This window comes from Pteropus vampyrus, unplaced genomic scaffold (genome assembly GCF_000151845.1).
Source record: "Pteropus vampyrus isolate Shadow unplaced genomic scaffold, Pvam_2.0 Scaffold570, whole genome shotgun sequence".
Taxonomy (NCBI): domain Eukaryota; kingdom Metazoa; phylum Chordata; class Mammalia; order Chiroptera; family Pteropodidae; genus Pteropus; species Pteropus vampyrus.
In genome coordinates this window covers 842,964-866,844 of record NW_011889351.1, presented here as the reverse complement: position 1 = coordinate 866,844, position 23,881 = coordinate 842,964, and the positions used below count along the sequence as shown (strand labels likewise).

The 23,881-nt window shown below is 38.9% G+C and overlaps 1 protein-coding gene and 1 pseudogene across 1 annotated transcript in view; both read left to right on the top strand.

The window, feature by feature from the left end:
* Positions 1-23,881, top strand: part of MRPL45 (mitochondrial ribosomal protein L45) — a 41,678-nt gene that overhangs the window by 1,711 nt on the left and 16,086 nt on the right. The window lies entirely within an intron of this gene.
* Positions 2,262-2,380, top strand: LOC111733480 (annotated as a pseudogene).

Below are 23,881 nucleotides of genomic sequence, written 5' to 3'. Positions count from 1 at the left end.
TGTATATATTTAAATATATTTTGAAGTGTTAAGGGCAAGGAGATTTATCTATAATCCCTATCTGCCTTTATAGAACCTTCTCATGTAAAACCCCTTAATTTCAAAACTCAATAATGAATGTTGTACTGGACCAGCACTGTACAATAGAAATATAGTGCTAGCCTACTATAAACTTTAAATTTCCTAGTAGCCACATCAAAAAATTTTTAAGAAGAAAAAGAAACGTGAAATTGATACATCTTACTTAACCTAACATATCCAAAATATTATCATTTCAACATGTCATCAATAGAAAAATATTAATGAGATTTTTTTCTGTACTAAGGCTTTGAAATTTAGTGTGTAGTTTACATTTACAACACATCTCAATTCTGACTAGCCACATTTCTCGTCCTTAGTAGCCCCGTGTGACTAGTGGCTATGGTATTAGACAACATAGTCTTGCACACTGGACCTACCTTCTTGTCCTCTGAATCCTACATACCTTTTAGTACAGACTGAAAACCTGCAATCCTTTCAAACGAGCGTGTGAGATGGGACCACTTCGACATGGATACATTCCTGTGACCACTTCTTGGTCATAGAAATAATTTTAACAATAGAATAATAATCTAATAATTGAATAATAATGTATTGAGTGCTTATTAAACACTTTTCATGTATTAATTTATTTAATCCTTTCAACAACTCTGTTAGGCAGACACCATTATCCCTCATTTTACAGATGAGAAAACAGGCACACAGATTCAGTGACTTGCCCAAGATCATACAGCTAATAATTGGCAGAGCTGGCTTAGGATCCAGCCTTTTTTTCTCTCCTGGAAAATATTGCAACAGCTTCCCTATTTTTCCAGCTCTCTAGTTTTGTTTTATTCTAATACATCTTTATCTCAGCTTCGTAAAACATTTTCATTATTCAAGAACCCAGAAGGCTCATCGTGAACTGTTCTTACATTTTCTCAGACTTGTTTCTTCTTATCCTTTAATAGAGATTCTCCAGTCTTAGCAAGCTAATCTGTTTGCCATTTGGCCCTTACAGCTTGCTCATTCTCTCTTCTCTACCATTGCTCATGCATTATTGCTGGAAAGACCACATCCTTTTCAGCAAACCTATGCCCCTCTCTTCCTTCAAAACTCATCTTTCCTGGAAAGTCCTCATTGATTAACTCTACCCAACTCTAACCCCTTTCCCATCAGCTCCAAAGTACTGGCTTTTGCTGATTTACTTGTACTTGTTCTGTTAGTTGTATTTTTAATGTTTTTATATGGATATCTTTTCAAGATGTACTACTAGCAAGAGCTTAACTTCTAATACTTTTATAACTGTCAACACGGAGCCCTACACAAAGTATATTTCAGTTATTGACCCAACTAACCAAGTGATCAAGAAAGAATACTTTACCCAGTCTATAGCCTTTCATTTATATACAATTTGTGTGTCCCACAGAAAGCCACAGCGCCCTGCTTTGTGAACCTAAGACTAGAGCCAAACTTCTTTTATAAAATCACAGAAAATAATTTTTAAAAATACTAGGGCCATAGACTTAATGGCAGCAGTAATTGTGACCCTGCTGAGGAAAAAGAGGGAAACTTACTTGGCCCCATCCCTAGTTCCATGATGCAGGAGGTTCCAATGGAGCAAGTCAAGAGTGAACCCAGACCTACTACCTACAACCTGACATAGGGGAAGGGAAGGTGATGTAAGGTTCCCATAAGAAACACTAGTTAATAATCTAACATATGCGCCAGGCAGGCTTCTCTGAAGTAACTGAAACGAACAACATAAGTCCTCTTAGAAATTCCTTTCCCTCCGTGGTGCTTCAGGAGAGGGGAAGTCAGGAATGTCTCAAAGTCATTAGCCCTACTTCTAACAGATTTCTAGACTTTTCCATTAGAAACCCTTGAAAATCTGCAAATGAAAAACTTATGCAAACTGTATAAGTCAATACAAAAAAGTTAAGAAAAAGAAAATGAATCAAAGTCAAAGTCATTTTAATCTTAGGCACTTTTGTCTTTAGTTTTCAAGTACTAGTCTGAGAGTTTGAGGACATAGTCCCTATGTTATCACTGACTTTATCTGTGACCTAGAGCAAGTCTTATTAATTTCTCTGCTTCAGTGTCCTCATTTGTAAAGCAGGTACATGCATAATTCATGCTTTTCTCAAAGAAAAGTATTATTTTACCGGTGGTTTGGGAATTTCTAAAAAAAAAGTATGTTCCTAATGTGCGAATGGTCATCATAGCAAGATTGGTAAGTAAAAGTCTACAGCCATGCTACTCTAAACAAGCCCAATCCCGTTTGATCTCGGAAGCTAAGCAAGATCTGTCCTGGTTAGTACTTGGATGGGAGACCACCTAGGAAGACCAGGTGCTGTAGGTGTAAAAAATAAAAAAATAAGGGATTGTAAGCTGACAAGGTCCTTGCAATCTATGAGGTCAACCAAGGGTTGCCTCACCTAAAAAGAAAAAGAAAAAAAGAGAATGATAAAGAAATGGTGTAAAGGATATATAAAGGAAATGTAAGTCATTGAAAGAGATGTTTCAAAGCAAAGCGAATATAAAGGGAGCCAAAATATTCAGGCAGAAGGGAAAGACACACTGGCCGTGAAACATTGAAAGAAGAGAAAAATGTGAAAGAGTTTGGAAGACCATTATAAAACTCACCACATTAGCTCAAAGCAAAACATTACTATTACTGCTTAGCCTCCCTGACGTAGAAACCATAACCTTCAATATCAATTTCAAGCATGGAAATTATAACTCTGATTTCACCAATATGAGCCTTACCTGCAGAAAATGGTAAAAGGGTTCCAAAGACCAGGGATGCAAAAAGCTGGAGAGCAATCCATAGGAAGCTGATGCTATGAGATCCCAGCCTCGACTCTTTTCTGTAACTTAAAATGGCTGTTGGAATGACCGTTGAAAATGTGGGAAGTAGATGGAATGTTGCCTACCCATCCTGTGTTCTTCACGAAAAGGAAGTAGATTAATTCCATATGCTTTAAAATGTATGCTATACTGATGGATAACTATATATGATAGCAGGTGATATATATGTGTGAATGTGTGTGTATATGTGTGTGTGTGTGTGTGTGTGTGTATGTGTGCATATAAATGTATATATTTGAAGGTAGCAATATGGCATTATGTACATCCAAATATAGCCAAAGAAAAGTCCTCAGAGTTGGAAAAAGTTTTATTTCTCTTGGTATCTTTCCATCAGAAAGTTGAAAAAGTCATTCATTTCCACCTGTCTTACTTCCTTTCTAGCCCCTCCCCTTTTTTTCAGTACTTGTGCTTCCTTTATCACAACCACTACCCCAGGATTATTTACCAATCCCAAGTGACTGGCAACTACATGACTAAACCCAGGCCTTTTGTTGATGATCTTCATATTGAGATGAGCCTATTTGGCTCTGACCTCTTATAAAGGGTTAGCCACTAGAATCTTGCAGAACGTGAGTTAGGGTGTAAAGCCAACACCCTCTGCTACAGGCAAGAATGCATATGTCTGTGTCTTGATGCATGGATCTCTGGAATGCTGCTACATTTCTTGTGGAATCCCAAGTCTTTAAAAGTTACAGTGTTCTGTAGCTGGCATGCTAGAATTGACTTAGCAATGATGTTGCCTTGACTTCAAATCCAAAAAAATAAGTGATGGCTCAGGATGAACCAGTGGAGTAGCCAAGAGAATTAGAAGTCTCAGAAGCTTGGCAACAGTCAAATAGCCTCAGTTTCTCCACCCTTGGCTCTATTTTGTTTGCTTCTTAAGTCCCTGACAAGAATAATTTACATTTAATTAGTTCTCACTCAATAGCTGATCCCATGCCTAGCAAAGAGAATAATTTCAACCTCTGTTTAACCCTAGGTTAAGGGTGGGGAGAAGAAAAGAGACCTAAGATGTTAAGGCCTGCCAACCTGGTGGATTCACATCTTACAGGGAGTGATTTTATGATTTTACAGGGTGCAATTTGCTTTAGAGTTTTAGCCACATATCTTAAATAACAGAAGATGAAAATCTGCTGCCAGTCTCCCTAATTTGCATAGGAGTCTAGATTAATAAACTCTTAAAAAGTGTAGAGTAAGCTAGAAATTGGCTTATTGGCCTGCTAATGCATAGGACTGAACTGAAAGTCATCTTGTCCCCAATAAACAAATAATGCCGGAGCTGAAAAGAGACTTAAGGTATGCATCTAGGACCCTTTCTTTCATTTTCAGATATTCTGCATTTTCTAGGGAAATAGTCTCGGTATAGAGGCTAGCCTTTGGAATATAATACCTTTTTAAAAAATAAAATAAAATCTAAATAGTAACAACTCTGTATAGTGAATCAACTCAAGAAGAAGCAAAAGAGACAAAAAGCAATTCAAACTGCTCATATTCTTTAGTCCTGGGAAGCCATACCAACACATTTCTAGATATGGTCTATTTTAGTTCAAAGTGCGTTCACACTGTATAAAATATACATTCACTAAGAATGAAGCACAGCACAGATACCTTAGGGACTCAACATCAGGAATTAGGGCAGGACAGAAAAAAAAAATAGCACTTTTAGGCAAAAAGGGACAATTCAAACGTTCAAGAGAGATTTATATTTTTCTCACTCCAAACCTACATTAACCGTAAAGAGATAGCCATAGTTTTAGGAACTCTGTATCAAGGAACCCTAAATTCTTACTGGGCCCTATCCTGATGTATCTCAGTGCCAAGAGATACCAAGATATGACATCTTTGTTTAGCCTTATGTACTTTTGCTAAAGTGATTTATTCCTGTCTCATCTCAATGTAAGAGGATATCAATATGTAGAGGGGAGGGTGGTGGGATCAAAGAAATTGAAGAAGAGAAAAAACAGAGTCACTATTTTACAGAAAGTGTTATTCTTACTGTCCAATGGGGTAAATCACTTTCTTTAGTTTATGAGGCCCGCCCCCACCGCTTTTTTTTTCCCAGGAACTAGAACGCTATAGTTCTATCCAGGTTAGGTTCAGACTTGAATTTTACAAATTGCAGTCCTGAAAGCAGATACCTGCTTCATCCTCCTAATCAAGGATTTAAAAAGGTAATTTCCCTAAGGCCTTTGTTTTCCGCAACTCCTCACCCCCCTCACCCCCGCCCCAATCCTTCCTGGTAAAGGAACAGAGAAGCCCAATATGCCATGTTATAAACACTAGGATCCAAACTTAAATTTTAAAGATAGGCAGAGTAAGTTGGAAATGAGTTCCTTTTGCTTTTTTTTTTTTTTTTTAATTATTGTTACAGGGGGCTTCAAATAAGAGGAGATCAGAAACTGACATAGGACAGAGAAAGATGCAATAATTTGCCCAAGGTTAACTGCAAAACAGTGACTAAAGCCCTAGTGAGAATTTGTATCTTTCCCAAATATCCTTATGGTTGTGGGTAACTGTCAGAGGACAAGTGTTGAAATATTAGGGGGACTACATACCCTAGATTTTGCTAGACAGTTCCAATTTCACATATCCCCCACTGTTGTCATAACCATGTACCTGTCCTAATAGTTCCACTGTTTCAGCATTTGCGTTTAAAGAAAATGAAAGAAGAATTGTGTGCCTGAGAGTCAAGGCAAAGAGGGCACATGATAGCTGGTGTCAAGGCTGGGTAACAGGAAGGAGACAGAAAGATCTGATTGCTAGAATAACCAGGCAGCTCAAATGAGGGTAATAGAATCCCAAGCTGCAGAACATCAGCTGATGCTGAAAAGAATGCTGTCTCCATGAGTACTTAAAACAGACTCAGAGCAGTATTGCTGTTTTCAGCCCACCTCTGAATCACTAGTAGTCCAGCTTCCATTGGAAGCAAGCTTTCACCTCAGAGATCTAAGATAGTATGACAAGTTCTATAAAGCAGAACCAGGGGGGTAATCCTTTAGTGAAAGAGGTGACGGAATAACTTCATTAGAAAAAAAAAAATACGTTTTCATGAAGCAATTTTGAAGTCCTCAAACTGCTTTACAAAATAAGGCCTGTTCATTCCTCACTAAGAACAGCAAATCTAGCAAGAGAAACAAGTTCTCTAGATTCATAAACCCATATGGTTAATCCTGGGTTCTTAGCCCCTGCACAAACAAACCCTGGAGATCCAATTGAAGTGTCTTCTTTATTTAGTACAACAAATCCATCACTACTCTAAATAACTGGAAATACATTTAAATGCTTTGCAAAGTATTTTTCAGTGTGAGAGAGTAGAAATCCACAGAGCAGAAAAAAGGTTAATTCTTTTCCTTTTACCATGACCATTGCTAAACTTGTAATTCCATGCAGTAACCCTAAAGACACATTCTCATCAGCCAGGTGAGGCCTTTTGTTCTGCAGAATAGACCAAGTAACTCTCCCATAGAGTTGCCAGATCAAGTACAATATGACTAGTTAAATTTGATTTTCAGATGAATAATTTTTTAGTATAAATATGTCTCAACTATTTCATGGGACATGCTCATACTAAAAATATGCAATATTTGGTGGAAGGGGGAATACTTATACTGAAACTATTCATTGTTTATCTGAAATTAAAATTTAACCAAAAATTCTGTATTTTTATTTGCTAAATCTGGCAACCCCACCAGTAGTTTGCTTTCAGATTTTAATGATGGCAGCCAATGGCTTTTGAACGGTTTGATTATATAAAAGAGAATTTTAAAATAGCTTTGAGTGTTTGCAAAAAATCTTTTTCTTGAAAGTCGATTGGCATTCTGTCATGTTTAGTTTTTTAGGCTATGAAATCCCTTAAAGGATTCTCTGTCTTGTCATTCTCATATACCCCAGGGTATTAACCTTAGTGGAAAACAGCATAGTTTAATATCAACTGACTCCATAAAAATCAACTTGTCTCTTCAGATATTTCAAATGCTTTAAATACTTTTTCTGAGATTAAATACCCGTGTTCGAAATAGGGTGGTTATTGTGCCATATTTTAAAAGAGAAATTGCTTTGAGAGTGATGTTGGCAAGATTATGTGAAGTAGCAGCCAAATGCTGATCTACCAAACTGGGAAACCAATAAAGGTTTTCAATTTCTTTCTCTCACTGCTGTTACTATCTTAATACACTTTTAGCATTTTCATTCACCTGCAAATGATTCAGGCAGACATTATAGACCTGATTCTGCCACTCCTATAGATATCAAAGCTTAACCACTTTAATGGGGGATGAAAAAAACACTGCAAAGAATAAATAGTCACAGGATTTTATTCAAGGAGTTTCCCAAGAGAATCTCACATTTTAACATAACCCAGAAGAAGGAAATCTTTTTCATAATTATTAATAATTTGGTCATTTAGGAAAATCATCTCCTTTCTTGTTTCTTAAACATTGATTGACTAGTGTATGTTACTCATTGTATGTGTGCATGTAAGCTTTGATTGAAGTACAATTTACATTCAGTAAAATGGACGATTTTTTTCAATTACAGTCGACATAAATATATTAGTTTCATGTGTACAACATAGTGATTAGTTTATATAACTGACAAAGTGGTCACCCTGATACATCTAGTACCCATCTGACACCATTCATAGTTATTACAATATTATTGACTATATTCCTTATGCTATACTTTACATCCCCATAAAATGGACAAATCTTAAATGTTCAGGTCAATGCCTATTGACAGTTATAACCACTATGTGCTATAGAATCTTTTCATCACCCCATGGTCCTTTTCAGTCAATCTCCCACCCCTTCCCCCATTTCACCCAAGCAACTACATTCTGATTTCTCACCATAGATTTATTTTACCTGTTCTTGTACTTCATATCAATGGAATCATTCAGTATATGTGTGTGTGTGTGTGTGTGTGTGTGTGTGTGTGTGGCCTTTTTTATACAACATAATGTTTTTGATCTACATATTTGTGTGTATCAGTAGTTCATTCTTTTATATTGCTGAGTAGTATTGTAGCACTATACTGCAAGTTATTTCTCTATTCTCTTATTGGTAGATATTGGGTTATTTCCAGCTTGGTGCTTTATAACTAAGACTACCTATGAGCATTCTTGTACAATTTTATAGATATATGTCTTCATTTCTCTTTGAATATACTTAAGAATTGAATTGCTGGGTCATAGATTAAATGTGTATTTAACCTTATTAAATACTGTCAAATAATTCTCCAACATGGTTCTACCACTTGACACCCCCACTAGCAATGTATGAGAGTTCCAGTTTTTTCATATCTTCACCAATGTTTAGTGTTTTCAGTCTTTTAGCCTTCCGAGTGGATGTGAAATGGCATCTCATTATGGTTTTAATTTGCATTTTCCTCATGATTACAGATGTTGAATACTGTCACAGATGGGTTCCCTTGGAAGCCAACTCTGAGAGAGAGATTAGTCAGCAGGAGGTTCTTGAGGAGGTGTGTTTGGGCTTGATACGTTTGGAAAGAGACAGCAGCACAATTGGACAGAGGAAGAAGCTGAGCTGCGATGTAGTCTCAGGAGCCTCAGCTGATTCCTTGGCGAGTGCTGAAACTGGGATGACCTTTCAGAAATGTTCTGAGTTTGGGCAAGTGTCTGGGCCTTTATACACCATGTTAGTCATTGGTTACAGGCCACTGTGAGAAAAGGGAGTGACCTTAGGCAAGTCAAGGCTCTTCAGTTGAGGCAATCACTGAAGTGGATGACAGTTGAGGGCTGTCTGCTGGCAGCCTTTCCAACAGCTGCGGAATAAGTCCTTCATTCCAAAAGGGGAATCTGTGTGGCACATCATAGCATTTACTACAAGCACTTTTTCATGGCTTATTGGCCATTTATGTCTCTTTCTCTCTCTTTCTTTTTTTTTTTTTTTTTTTTTTTGGTGAGGTGTTTTTTCAAGTCTTTTGCCCAGTTTTTAATTGGGTACTTCATCTTTTTGTTGGTGATTTATAGGCATTCCACATATTATCCGGACATGAATACTTGGTCAAGTATGTATACTATGAATATTTTTTGCCCAGCCTGTCATTTGTCTACTCATTTTCTTAGTAGTGTCTTGATGAGTAGACATTTTAAATTTTGATGAAGTACAGTTTTTCCATTTTTTCTTTTATGGCTAGTGCTTTTTGTGTCCTGCCAAGAAATCTTTGCTTCCCTCAATGTTGCAAAGATATTGTTCTGTATTTTTTCTAGAAGCTGCATGATTCTGGTGCTACTCATTTTCTTTATAGCATTTTATTTTATTTTATTATTAGTTTCAAGTATACAGTGCATCGGTTAGACATTTATATAGTTTATGAAACGATCTCCCTGATTATCTTTCCTCTGGCTCTACACCTAGCCGTCATATTAATGCTAACTGCATTCCCAATGCCGTGCTCCTCATCCCCATGACCATAACCAACTACTAATTTGTACTTCTTTAACCCTTCACCACTTTCCCCCAGCTCCATACCCCCCTAGTGCTACTTACTTTTAAAAAATAAAGTTTATTGTGAGGGGGTTTCTGATGATAAAAGTATTACTTGATCAACATAGGGAATGCAGAAAATTTAAATGAGCATTAAGAAAATGAAAATAATCAGTAATTCCAAAAATATCACTGCTAACATTTAGTATACAGCCTTCATGTCTTTTTTCTATGTATATATACACACGTAACACACACACACACACACACACACACACACACACACATACACACACACCCTTACCATGTTGGGATCAATCTATTTCACTTAATATATTATTCAAGTATTCATGTTGTTATATATTTTTCAGTACAACTTAGTGGCTATAAATATATGTTAACATATTTCATTTATTAACTTATAAATTAGTTAACTTTTTAAATTTTTTGTTCTTAGATATTTAGTGTTTCTAATTATTTTTGCTGTTTTAAATGTAACACATAAAAAACCAAGCTGGTAAGTAGCTTAAGCTAAGATTTTTAAAAAACAACATTTCAGAATATAAAAATAAAGAGAAAAACAAAGGAAAAGAGGAGAAGGATGAGAAGGAAGAAGAGAGAGAGAAGAAGAAAAAAGATAAATAAATCTTTGTTCTCTGAAGATGAAAACTAAGGGTTTATATATTAATAAGACATAGAAAACTTCTCAAAATTCTCTCTTCTCCCTTTCTTAATACCTCACACCTAGGACAATTATTTGAAACTTCTCTCTCAACTAGCCCTTTTTCTCATTACCTTTCTCTTCCCTTCCTTTTCTCATCAGCTAGTCCTCCCTCTACCCCAAATATTCTGATAAAATTCTTCTCACTTTCATGTAAATATCTGTCTTTTTTGATTTAAATTAAATTAAAGCTGTATTTCATTTTATCCAAGACCGAATCTCCTCATTTTACTGATCTAGCAGCAAAACATTCTTTTGGCCTTGAGAGAGAGAGGAGAGTTGTAAAAACTCATACTATATTTTTTCCTATCATATAAAGAACCTATATGAACAAATTTAGGTACATAGATAAATAAATCTTTTTCCACCAAATGTGATTTTTTTTAAAGTCTAAATGTCTAGAAGCAAAATCTTGAATCAAAGAGTATGAACATTTTTAGGGCTTTTAATACACCTTGCCAAACTGACCCTCAGAAATGTACTAATTTACATTCCTTTCAGCAATATATCAGCATACCTGCTTCCACACCTTCCAGCATTTCTAGCTTCGTTTTCTTTTAATCTCTTCAATTTGATAGGTGAAACTGGTATCTTATGGATGTTTGTTTTGTGTTTCTTTGATTCTCAGTAAGGAAGAATTCTTTTCGTGTTGGCCATTTTTATTGCGTTGATGACTTGCTGTATACTTTATACTGTGTATTCTTTCACTTATTCCCCCAAGTACTACATGAAGTAGATGTTATTATTCTCATTTTGGAGAACTGAGAAATGCATGGATTAAATGACTTGCCTGGGATCTCAGTGGCTAGTAACTGGCAGAGCCAGTGCCAGAACCCAGGTCAGTCTGACTCAGAGCAGGCACTCTTTCCTCTTCAGTAGTCGGTCTTCCCATGATCTCTTCTATAAACTCCAGGGCTGACATAATTTAACCCAAAGAATGGAATAAGACAAGGCAGAATAGAGCTTGAGTTCACATTTAGCTCTTCTCTGACAGATGGTGCATAACGTGGCCTGCAAGAGCAGATGAGTTTCCATCACCTGTTGCATTTAAATATTAAGAACTATTAAAAGACATTATTTTCTCTTGCTAGTCATCAGAATTCTCCTGGCTTTCCAAGAATACCACCCAAATCCTTTATCTGTCTCTAGAAATTCTTAGTGCCTTAGTTTCTTCATATATAAAATTAGGTATTGGAGTAAGGTATATAAATGTCTAATCCCTATGTTGTACACTATATATAATATAATATTGTATATCAATTATAATTGAAAAATAAATTTTCAAAAAAGGAAAAAAAATTAGATGTTGGACTAAATAATCTTTAAAGTTCTTGCTAGCTCTTAAATTATTTTTTTTCCACTAATTTTCTGTTAAAAAAAAAAGTTACTATGCTGACATCCCTCAGCTTTGGCTAATGAGGGCTGCATTCAGCAGTTTGTGAAGTTTAGGAAATTCCCCTTAAGAATGCTTTTTCCTTTCTGACCTACCTTTCTGTCCTTCTCAATGCCCTTTTTCCTTGATATGTTGCATTATTTTCCAGAGGCACAGACTGGCGGGCTTGCTTACTCTTACACACGCTCCCTCTCTCTGTCCATCTCTCTCATCCTAGATTTGGATATTCTCCCCAACCCCCAATCTTGTTTCCACATCACAACCTTCGTGTTTCTACTTTCCTCCTCTATCTTTCTCTAGACTCTTTAGTGTTTCCTTTGCATCTATTCTGTATGTGCATCTCTATAGAAGCTACAAGATAGCCATAAAGCCTAGAAATTTTACAGTTTGAACTTTCTTGATTACTTTTTCTGGGCTATGTTGGTTTATTCAGTGCAAGTGAAAATTAAAAATAAAATGTATGAGACAAGGCATCACAGATTCACTTGCAAGGACTGATAGAAACTTTTAGCACTGCATGCCCTGTGCATTGGTACATCACATTGAACTAAGCATTCCTAACGAGGAACATTATATTGACCATATAGTATAAATGTTATTGAACATAACATGTATTGTAATTTCCGTAAGCCTTTTGTTATGGATATTCACCTATGTTTCCAGATTTTATGGTCACTTATAGTTCATCGGTGGATTTTTTCCTTGCTTTTTCTATCTCTTTGTGTTATCTGTATTTCTTAATAAGTATGCTCTTCATTAGAACTGGCCCATGTTTAATTTCTGTCCCAATTAAGAAAAGGAAGTTACTCAAGAGAGACCTCTTAGCAACACTCAGCATCCATAAGGAAGGAAGGAAGGAAGGAAGAAAAAGAAAGAAGAGGCATATGGGCCACGGCCTTTTTACTTTTGTGGAACAGTCTGCAAAATTATTAAAGAAAATAAAATACATCTCTGCAAAATACTATTTCCTGAGCCTTGAATGTTTATCTACTATTCCTTTCTTTGTTTTTCACAATATTGAGACAAGAATTTATAATTCTCACAGTACACATGAGAAATTCACAGATAGGTTGTGACTTTCCAAAGCTCACAGTAAGTTGGACCAGATCTGAAAGCAGAATCTGGGTCTCTCTGCTGGTTGAGCTTTTGTCCACGGCTTTTTATCTTGCAAGAAGCTGTCTGGTGAATGGAGAAGACGGGGCTTACTTATTCATTGCTCTTGGAAAATGAGCCTCTCTCTTCCTCTTTTCCTTCCTACCTCTTACCTCCAAGACAAAAATAAAAACAAACAAACAAAAAACAAAAAAGCGCACACATACACACAAAAACAATAATAACCTTGCTTTATTAAATGAATAAGAGAAAATAATTCGTAACAGCTTGCCATCTGGAATGGTTCAGGTGATAGCCAGCCATCTAGAAGCAAGGAAATGGCTGTGGTCACTGGTAATTTCAGTGATTTTTCCCACCACCAGCTGTCATCACAATTTCCAGAAAAGCTGCCAAGAAAAAGCAGTAATTAGCGCGTGCGCGCATGCGTGCACGTGCATACACACACACACACACACACACACACACACACACACACACACACACACACACACCCCACCACCACCACCACCACCACCACCACCACCATCATGGATCTTGGAACTTTTCCTGACTTTTCTTTGCCCACATACCCCCATTCCCCCAATATTCTAGATAAAGAGGCAAGGTATTTGACCTCACCTGCAGTTGAAGAATTTAGTATTCTTGAAGGTTCCTCCCTTCTGCCAGAAACCCTTACTAAGATTGAGTTATTATTTCTTTCCCTAATCTGGATTGTTTTCTTCAAATCAAACTCCTAGGGATAAGCACCTCCTTCCAACTTTTCTTTTCCCCTTTCTACTCTAGGGCTCTCTACTGCAAACAATGAACTCAGGCCCTTGAGGCACTTATCACACTGTAGGTAACTGGCAGTTGAAATGCTTATCTTCACTTTTAAGAAATGTGATTTATTTATGTCCTACCCTTAACCCCAGCATAATGCCTGGCCCATTGTTGGGACTCAGTCAACTTTTGTTGATTAGAATTTGACTAAATTAGCCTCAGGCACCTCCTGAATTTCACAGTGTGCTGCATTCTAAGGAAAATTAGACTACTAAGCCAACTGCTCCCTTCCTGTCTGGGGAGACCCACCCAAAGACCAGAACATGGAGGCCACACCTCTGCAGAAAGAGAGGGCTTGACTGATGTCCCCCTCTGCCTGTAATCCCACCCACACTTTCTCCTCTGCCACTAAGTGAAGCAATCCTCAAACTTGTTTTTTCCAGACACTTTCATGGGGGCAGAGCTGCTAACAAAATAGGCTGTGGGCCAGGTTGGGATCAGGGGAGAAGTCAGAGCCTGAACTACACATTACAGGAATCACCAAGAAAGAAGTCAGAATCTGATAGGGACCTAAGTACTAGACTAATCTCCCAAGAAAGGTGTCTGTCTGTAGGGGTGCTGCCTAGGTTCAGATAGTATTTGTGCAATTTTTAAACCTCGGACAAGCTACTTAATCTCTCTGTACCCTGATTTCCTCATCCATGAAGTAGGGATAATAATGGTAACTGTCATAAGGTTATTGAATATTAACTAGGTTAATACATGTTAGTGCTCAATATTGTTATTACTAAGGACAATGGCTTTGGATGGCAGCAAGTTTACTATGTTGAGGTTTGTATGTGAAAATGCAGGGCTGAGGCAGAGTTAAGTAGTAGGATCTGGAGACAGCAGAATTACTTTGTATAAATGAGTGCAAAGAATTTGGAGTTCAGAGTAGGGGACTAAACAGAGAATTGGATAAGGAAGAGAAATAGGGAGAAGGAAAAAATTAAAAACAATTTCAAATTTCCAATAGTATAATAGCAGGATATATTTTAAGAACAGGTATATTTAATTAAAAATTGCTTATGTTGCTGAGATCTAAACCACCACTAAATTAAAATGGTACAACTCCTGGGAGAGCAATTGGGCACTATCTATCAAAATTAAGATGAACATGTTTTTGACCCTTCCATTCTAGTTCCAGGAATTTATCCTACCTTGATACTTGCAAACCAATTCATGGCCTCTTTGTTTATAAAACCAGAAGTTTGGGAACCAACTAAGTGTCCATCAACATTGTATATCTATGCAGTAGAATACTATGTGGCCATTAAAAAGACTGAGGAAAGTTTATACATATTATTTGTGGAATAATAGCCAAGCTAAAAAAGAGAATTTTATCCTAGACAGAAGGGGAACACCAAGTGCCAATGGGAGGAGCCATGCCAAAGTCTAAGCCTGATTCTAAACACCTAGAGGAATATAGAGACATCATGTTTGGAGTGGCTGGTGGGGGTAATAAGGGTTAGGAATCACAAAGCCTCCCACAGAGTTACATAGAGGGAAGATCAGCATGACAGCAATTGGGGAATTAGCAAGAGAGAAAGTCCTTGATAATTCCTTTAAAAACAGCTATTTGCAGGTTCTATACAGAAATGTGTGGTTGTGTGGTGCCTAGGTGGGTTTGGTTTACTTAATGGGCCATGGGGAAGATCAGAGAAAGGTAGTAAAAAAGCAGAAAGAGGGGGCTAGCAAAATGGGTGTGAGGAGCTATGGGCGAATAATCACAGTTATGTGGATTTTAAATTAGCTTTTCAACTGAACTTGATAAAAAGATTGATACCAACAAAGAGAGGGGCCTTATTGTTCTAGTAAACATCTTTAAAACGTCAATAACTTAGATGATGATCTAGCTGGGAAAGATAATTGATAGAATGAATGATAGAAGCAAGATTTAAAATCATCTTGACAGATTAGAACAAAGTGCCAAACCAATAAGAAATATGATAGGGATAAAGTGAAGACCTACCTTTAGTTTTTTCAAAAAATCAGTTGTATGAGAAGGAGTGGGACTGGCTTGACAGCATTTTATATGAAAAAGGTTTGGGTCTCACTAAACCCAACGTAGTCACTGTTTCATGAAAAGACACAATGTCAGATCAAAAGAGATAACAGTCTCACTATGTTTTGAACTGACCAGTTCTGGATGCCCCATATTAAAAAAGATATTGATAAACTAGTATATGCCCAGTGAGAGACTAGGTCGAAAAAGGATCCAGTAGCTTTACCAGGTGAAGAAGAACAGATGGAATTTAGAGATGTTAAATATAGGGAAGAGAAGACTAAGGTGGATAAATAATAGCTATCTTCAAATAGCTGATTTTGTCCAATATAAGGCTAACACTATGAATTTGCCAATATTCAACTATTTTGATGTCTAACACGGCAATTTCATTTGGTTCAACCTAATAGAAGAGGATGCAGACTTGTTCTGTAATGCTGCAGAAGACAAATGAGAATCGCTGGGTGAAAGGGGGAAGAAGCAAAGATTACATCACTATAGGAAGGAATTTGTCACAATCAGATGCTCAAGAACAGAATGAGCTGACTTACAAAGTTCTAGGTTCCCTGTCACAGAGAAAGCCCGAGCAGAGCTGGGTGACTGTTGAGGATATGTACAGTTTTCTGCATTTAGTGGGAGACTGTCCATTATCCAGCCTGAGTTTCCAACCTCTCCAGCTAGGCCCCCTCAGTATAGGGACAAAAACTTCCTGTGTTGTCTAACACTGCTGTGTCTTTGTATACATCAATCCTCTTGCCTAGAATTTCAGGTCTCCTTACTATGCACCTCAAATTCCTATATTTCTCTCTAGACTCAACCTCTGTGTGGGCCCATCTGAACTCCCCAAATGGTCTATCATACGCTCTCCTTTACATCTTGTACCTGTGCTTACTTCTGTAGTGGCACTTATCCTTCTTTTGTAGTTTTTTGTGGACTTGTCTCTTTTCTACTAAACGTGAGGTGTTTATGGGCCAGAAACATGTCTCTTCCATCTTTATATCCCCAGTGATTAGAGCAGTATCTGTAGCTTCATTTAATATTCATTCATTTTGTGTTTATTAAACATTAAATGAATGATGTTGGATGTTTTGATGATATATGTAAAATTTAAAAATTATACATGCATTTTAATCAAATATCAATTAATCAAAAAGAATGTCCTTACTATGTATGATACATATTGATATTTTCTATTCTATTTTGTTTATTTTTTAAAGAGGTAAAGCAATAGGATTTATTGAAAGCGTAGAGTTACAGCTATCCTGTGAGAAGGGGTACCCGAAAGTGGGATACCCCTCATTTTTAAAAATGGAAATCATGATCTGGGTTCCAAAGGTAATGTAAGTTTCCAGCTTTATTCTGAAAAACACTGAACCGCATGGTCAAGAGCAGAGATTTGAATGAAAGGTATGAGAACCCATTAGAAGCTGTAGGTCTTCCTGCCAGAAAGGGATGGAGAGATATATATATATAAATTGACATTCAATTTCAGAGGCTACCTGGACCTATTAAAGTCTTTCTGTAAATCATAGGTTATGAGAAAGTTCCTTCTAACTTTCAATGCTATTTTAATGCTATTTTTCTGAGAAGCATTAAGAAGAAGTCTTGGGGCAACTAAAAGTCATCCATAGAGAAAGCACACAAAGAATAGAGTGAAAATTCTGAGGTGGAACAGGCAGGACAGATAAGTACAAGTGAAAGATAAAGGAATGGGGAGCAAAGTAAATCCTGGCTAAGGGTTAGAGGTAAGGGAAAGGCGTAGCAATGCTGGGCCAAGATTTTAGGCCTGCTAATCTGATATTCTTTTCAGACTACGGAGCTTAGGGTTCCAGTCTTGTAGCTTTCTTCTTCCCTCCTAGTGGCTCACTCTCCCTTCTTCTCCTTTAGGCAGCCCTTATGGAAACTTTGAAACTCTTTTTCTCTTTTCTTCCAGATGGGGAGCTCTGGCAGAAAGAATGTTCTGGCTTGTATGCAATGACGCTGTTCTCTCTGCCAAGGGATAAAGCTAACTAAAATCTGCTTTCCTGGAAACCAGCTAATGTCTTTAGGAAGCATGACCCTAGTTAGGGAGAGATTGGGACCTTTGGATAAAGAAGAGATAGGAAAATAATTTTCAGCATCCACTGATACAATGACTCACAAGAATAGGATGTGAATACCGACAAATGATTTAAAAAAGGAATCTCCTGTCTCTGAGATCTAACTGCAGGATCACAGACTACTCCATTGGTCTTCCTCGAATCTTAGGTAACTCTACAGTGTTTTCAACAACTTGCAGTGGAGGCAACAAACATATATCTCACGTTTCCATAGGACATATAGTGAAAGGGACACATAAGAAGCCCATAAGCATAATAGATTGATTTTTTATCGAGCCCCCAGGAATTTGGGAGTTATAAGAACTTTCCAGAAAGCCCAGAACATTATCATAGTTCATAAGTAACATGGCCAAGGGAAAGAGAATGGAATTTGGGGTGGGGTTAGGAACCTGAATTATGTGCCTAGATAGGCCCTGACTCACTATGTGATAATGGCCAGTCACTTCCTGGCTCAGTGTTCCAGTCCCGGGTCCCTCTCTCCCCAGCCCCCTCCTCTGCCCAGGTAAAATAAAATGATTTTATTCTTTCTTGAGAAAGTTAAACCTGATTGTTTCTATAAATCAATCTGGAAAATAGCCAATCTCTGAGTGTAGCAATGTGAGATAATTTTGTTTATTTTATAACTAATGTCCTGGGTGGTACCTAAAACCATGAGGACTAGAAACTTATCTGTTGTTGGAATCCTCAGATCAGGAGGAAATAAGTAGGTGGTCTGCTCTCTTCTTCTCTTTCCTCTCTTCTGTCTTCTTGGATGACACTGTTGTGTTGCTAACAAAGGCCCGTGGAAAGATATTTGGAAGATAACTGGGTAACACCCAACTAGGTCAGGGAATGAGTCAGGGCTCAAGGACTCGATACCAACCTCTCCCACTCTTGCCAGGAAATCTCTGGGGTGAGACAGAGATGAGAAAGGAGCCAAGAGGCGGGCCTCACAGCTGCCTGCCCTGGGGCCTCTGGCTTGCGGTTTCACCCTGGTTTGCCCTGCAGCTGTAACGTGTCTGCTGACATGCAAGCCCTGACACGTTCTCCCTCCCTCTCTCCCAAACTTCTGTTCAGTCTCAGAAACAGATGGCACATTTTACTCCAGAAGAGACTGTAGCAGACATGAGAGGAAAAAAGAAGAACAGAACCAGGTGGAGAGGTGTTGCTTCAGAAAACACAGGGCAAAATACGAGACGTTTTGTCTAGGAGGTGAGTAGGAAGTAGAAACTAAACTCACCTCCAAGGAAACCAGGACAAGTAAAGGGCAGAAGAGCACCATGGCTAGGCTGACACAGATGCTAGAACAGGACTGAGGACTAAGGCTATGAAGGACAAAGTAGCATTAGCCTGGGAACCTGCAAGATTCAAGAGCGAAATGGCAAAAAGTCACATTTCTTGTTTGGAGGTCCTCGGCTCTTGCAAATCGATCTCTCTTTCCTTAGCACCATTTCCAGTTTCTTAGAACTTTCCCCCTACATACACACACACACGCACACGCACACGCACATACACACACCAGTTTTAGGCACCTAATGTCTGCCAACCACATGTTTCCACACATGATAGTGCTCACAGCAGCCCTACAAGGTTTTATTATCTGCATTTCACCGAGGAGTACACTGAGACTCAGAGGATTTAAGTAATTTGCTCGTAGTTTGGAAGAAGTGGAGTCTCTATCAGTTGCCAGGGGCCCCATAGATTCCACTCTACCAAGCTGCCTTCGATTCGAAGTCCAATCAAATCATAATGAAGTCAAAAAGTAGAGACTTCTTAAGCCTTCCAAGGAGCAGTAAGGAACAGACCAGATAAAGAGCAATGAGCAGAGATCTCTAAATCTCTAAATGTAGGTGTTGAAACTCCTGGAATTGTTGGATTTGCTTAGGCTTCCTCCAGGCTGAGATCCCAGTGCAGCCTTGGTACCCTCTAGTGGAAGTTTTCTGCATTCACACAGTTTCCCTTCAGCCCCAAATTGCTGGGAAGGAAGCCCTCACCCAACCACTGGAAAGCATCCCAAAGGAATGGTCAGCTGGAACATAATGTTTGTATACCCAGGTCCATGGCTGGTAGAGGAAGGATAACGGACTAGAGGGAAGGTGTGCTGAGCACTTGGTTCGCCGGGGGCCCCAAAGGGTGTCCTTGTCAGTGTATAAATGAGCTCGGGCCTTTGTGCATTATTAGTAAGAGCTCAATACACATCACATGGGACTGTAGACTTTTAGGGCTCTACAGAGTGACTTTTTTAAATGAGGAAAATTAGTGATCAGGGATGCGAAGTGACTTGCCTAAAGCCACAGGATAAGTCAGTGTCAGCAATGGTGGGACTAGAACCTGTATCTCCTGCCTCCCAACCCAGAGCACTTCCCACTATATCACACTTCTCTATTTGTTGGTTGATTGATTTTAGCTGTCAGTTGGTATGTATATAAGGACATGAGGTTGTAGGTATAATCAGGAAATTGTTTTTGCCTTCGCGTGCTCACAATCTATGCACTTTTCATTCTTTCGTTTGACACAGTTATAGAGCGCCTATTATTGCCAAACACTTCTCTAGGCATTGCTTTTCGAGTTTGTGGACCCTTTCACAGGGTACCCCTGTATATGAGAATAGACTCCGAGGCTCCTGAACCCCGTAGCCCTGCTGGCACTCCTGGAGCTTCTTCCTCAAGTTCCCAGTGCTAAGGTGTCAGCTTTCTTTCTGTCTCCCTCCTCCTGCAGAGGTAATCCCTGGGAACGGAAGTGGGTTAGAAACAGATTACTCTGATCCAGGGGCTTTGCTCTCTCCTCTCTAAATGTGGTACAGGGGTGGGGGTTGGGTCAGAAGGGAAGTCACAAATAGCCTGAAATTCCCTTTTAGGATTATTGCTTGATTTAGCCAGCTGCTGTGAAAGTGGAGCAAGAAGAGGCGAGGGATTAATTCTAGACCTAGCTTGAACAGCAGGCTGCGTGAGCTGCTTTTCTGGCCAGGATGAGTAATATCTCTTCCTAAGTCATAACTTTAGAGATAAGGAGTCTGAGGCAGGCAGAAAACAGTAAAGGAAAAGGGCTTTGTCCTCTGCAGCAGGGATGAGTGGAAGGATGGATGAGAAAGAGGAGTAGCTAGGAGAAGAAAGTCGTGTAGCACAGAAATAAGAGATCACTTTTGGACTTGGAAACAAACCTGCCTTTCAGTGGTCTTAGTTTCTACAGAGGTGAGAACTGCTCCCTAGAGGAAGAGAACTAACACACAGGGCTTCTTGAGGTTTTCCAGTTCATATCCAGGTTAGAAGCTTTTTCTTTAGGGGCACTGAACTGGGGTAGACTCTGGGGACAGGAATGGTATCTGTGTCCAGCACAAAGAGCAGTTACCAGGACTCTGCTAGGGTCTGTATATCCCTTTCAGGGTTATCATGGGGCTTGGGAGAAGTGGCCATAACTAACCAGAGTGGGAACATGTATTAATTCTAAGTTAATAACAATTCTATGAGTTAGGTACTTAATTTCCCCCTTTCTATAGGTGAGAAAAAGAGATGGAGCCAAGATATAAACTTAGGCACTATAGCATTCTTAACCACTATGTGACAGTCATAGTCAACTCTCGGGGTCACAAAGCAGCTCTGCTGACATCATTAGCTAAAAATCACTTGAGAACATTTCTTCGCAAATCTCTGTTTCGTCTATGTCACAATCTTATCTTGAACAATTCACTTCTTTTGCTCTTCATGTAAGGGACGGAAGTACAACATAAACACATGGTGAGCCTATTACTTGCTTCAGTCCAAGTATCATATTGTTTTTTGTGATCGATAGACATTGTCATCAGGTGCTTCCAAGTCTCCAGAAGGATTTTCCTTCTTCAAATCAACTGTGCTTCTCCTAGAATGTAGGTTACCTGGCAGAATTTCAGTAATTGCAAGTCTTAGATGTCATCAGACACTGGGAGGAAAAAAAGTGCAAGTACATACCCCCACTGTTCACAGGATATCTCATTCTCTTTCTCTCCATTTAGAAAATTTCAATAGGATAACAGATGATTCTAGGAATTCCCTATATTTGGAGAAACAGGAAATCAACTTTGCCCTCTGCTTCATCATATTTCATCTGAAATTCTACTCATCCTTGTACCGAACAAATAAATACTTGAGCGTCTACTAGGTGCAAGACTGTCCTTTGCGAGGCTGAGCCCCTAACTACCTTATTACTTCCTCTGATTGTACAATGAGTTCCTTTCTCTTGCTCTTATCTTGCTTTTTTCTGAAATGTGAATTACTTGGGTTGTAGGATTAAGAAATATCCTTTTGGTGTTATTTCTCCAGCAGACAACTCCCAATTTTCCCAGTGGAATTAATGAGGATACGAGGATAATATGAATTTTCCAAAAGAGCAGCTAATAAAGCCCACTTATAATTTATCTCAGAATTAAGTGATATTGACTCCCCTTATTATTTTATTCAGGTCGATATGAAACAAATTTGCATTCTCTGAGAAACTGATCAGAGGGCAGGCAGAAGATGATCTGGGATGTGTTGGCTACCATGTGAGGCCAACATAAAACTCAACAGTGGAGCAGATAATCCCAGATAGACTATATCAGTGTTCTGTGTTAATCAATAACCACTCATCATGGAGTTAGGTTTTCTAACTTCAGTGGGGAGACCAGTAAAAAAAATCATGTTTTATTTTCTGGGGCATAGAGTAGATTAACAGGACCCTTGTTACCTCTCACTTAAATGCTTAATAATATATATTCTATAATTAACATGTACATATAGCACCTAATTTCATGTCACTATTAATGTGTCATGCTATAGGTTCAGTACTGTGGCTAGGACTTGTGGGAATTTACAGTATAGATAAGAAGTCAAGATTTAAGACAATACATTTGATCCCCAGATCCCAAAGTAATCGCTTTCCTTTGATAGTCCCTAATATTTTACCTGTAACTTTGTAGCAATTCTATTCTAGCCTGTAAGCTCTTGTATAGCTCCTACCTCATTGCAAAATGCTATAGGTAAGTCTTCAATAAACACTAATTGATAGAATAGCATAAGAACCTATGAGTAAGTGTGGAAAGTGTTTGCCATTTAGCAATGATTACAGCACTGGATTTTCTGCGATGATCTCAACATCATGAATCCTTTAACAATTGAATGTGAAGCAGTATGGCTTAGTAGTTAGTGCATTGGTTCTAGAGTTAGACTGGTTGGCTATGGCCATGACCCCTGAACATGCCTGATCTCCAAAGCTAAGCAGGGTTGAGCCTCGTTAGTATTTGGCCCGCCTAGAAATACCAGATGCTGCAGGCGTTTAAAAAAAAAAAGTTAGACTGGTTGGATTTGAATCCTAGTTCTGCCAATTATTAGCCGTGTGACCTTAAATAAAATTTGTACTTGATTTCTCTGCAACCTAACCTCATATGTAAACGGAGCCCATTACTCATGTTTGTGGTGAGGAGTAATTAATATATGTAAACGCATAGAAAATTGCCTGGCACCCAGTAAACATTTCTAAGTGTAAACTATTATTTGTTACTATTAATCCTGTGCCTCTTTCCCCGAAATGACAAATGAGAAATGTTTTTGTCAGTCTACACGTCTTTTGCTTCAGTAACACAGTAGTCATTATCTGTTGAATCAATATAGCAGTCATTCAATCCCTTAATTTGACATTAAGAAATAATTTTCTTCACACAGCACAGACTGGGAAAACTAGGGCTCAAGTTTATGGTTACATACCATATTAAGGTCTGATACAGACCCAGACACTCTTTGTTACTGCCCTTTCTGGGAACAAAATAGGCATTGAAGAAAAACACTTGTCTCAGAAAAGCCACACCTTTTCATTATCCTCCTTATTGAAACAAGGTGCCACAATGTCCCAACCTTATAGGAATGCAAAACCTCCTGGGCGCCAGAAAGCCTCATGCGCAAGCGCAGCTCGCGCTCCAATGCGCTCGGTTTGGCGCGTGACAGCCGTGCGTTCCACCCTACCCCCACAGCCTTCCTAGCGCGCACGCGCAGTCCGTACTCCACGCGCACGTGCGCGTTCGCGCCTCTCACACTTCGACGGAGGGCGCGCACCCTGAAAAATTCCACACCCGGGTAAGCTCCGCCCTTTGCGCCTTCTCTCCTGCCCCAGGCTCTTCACTCGTAGTCCCCATCCCAGCAGCCTTTGCGTGAACAAAATGGCAGCTCCCATGCTGCGGGGGTTGTCTTGCTTATCCAGGGCTTTAGGATCGTGGTCTCGGCAGGTGGGTACGGACGGGGCGGGTAGGACCCTAGGGGCTGGAGGAGGAGGACAGTATAGAGGGAAATACTTCCTTTGCAGTCGTCCTTAGTGAGCTTCAACGATACGAATCATATCAAGATTAGGGAAGAGTGTTATAGACGGGACCTAGCTACTGAGTTGTGGCCGAGTAGAGTTCCTAACCTAGGCTCCTGGGTTAGGGCTATTGGGGGC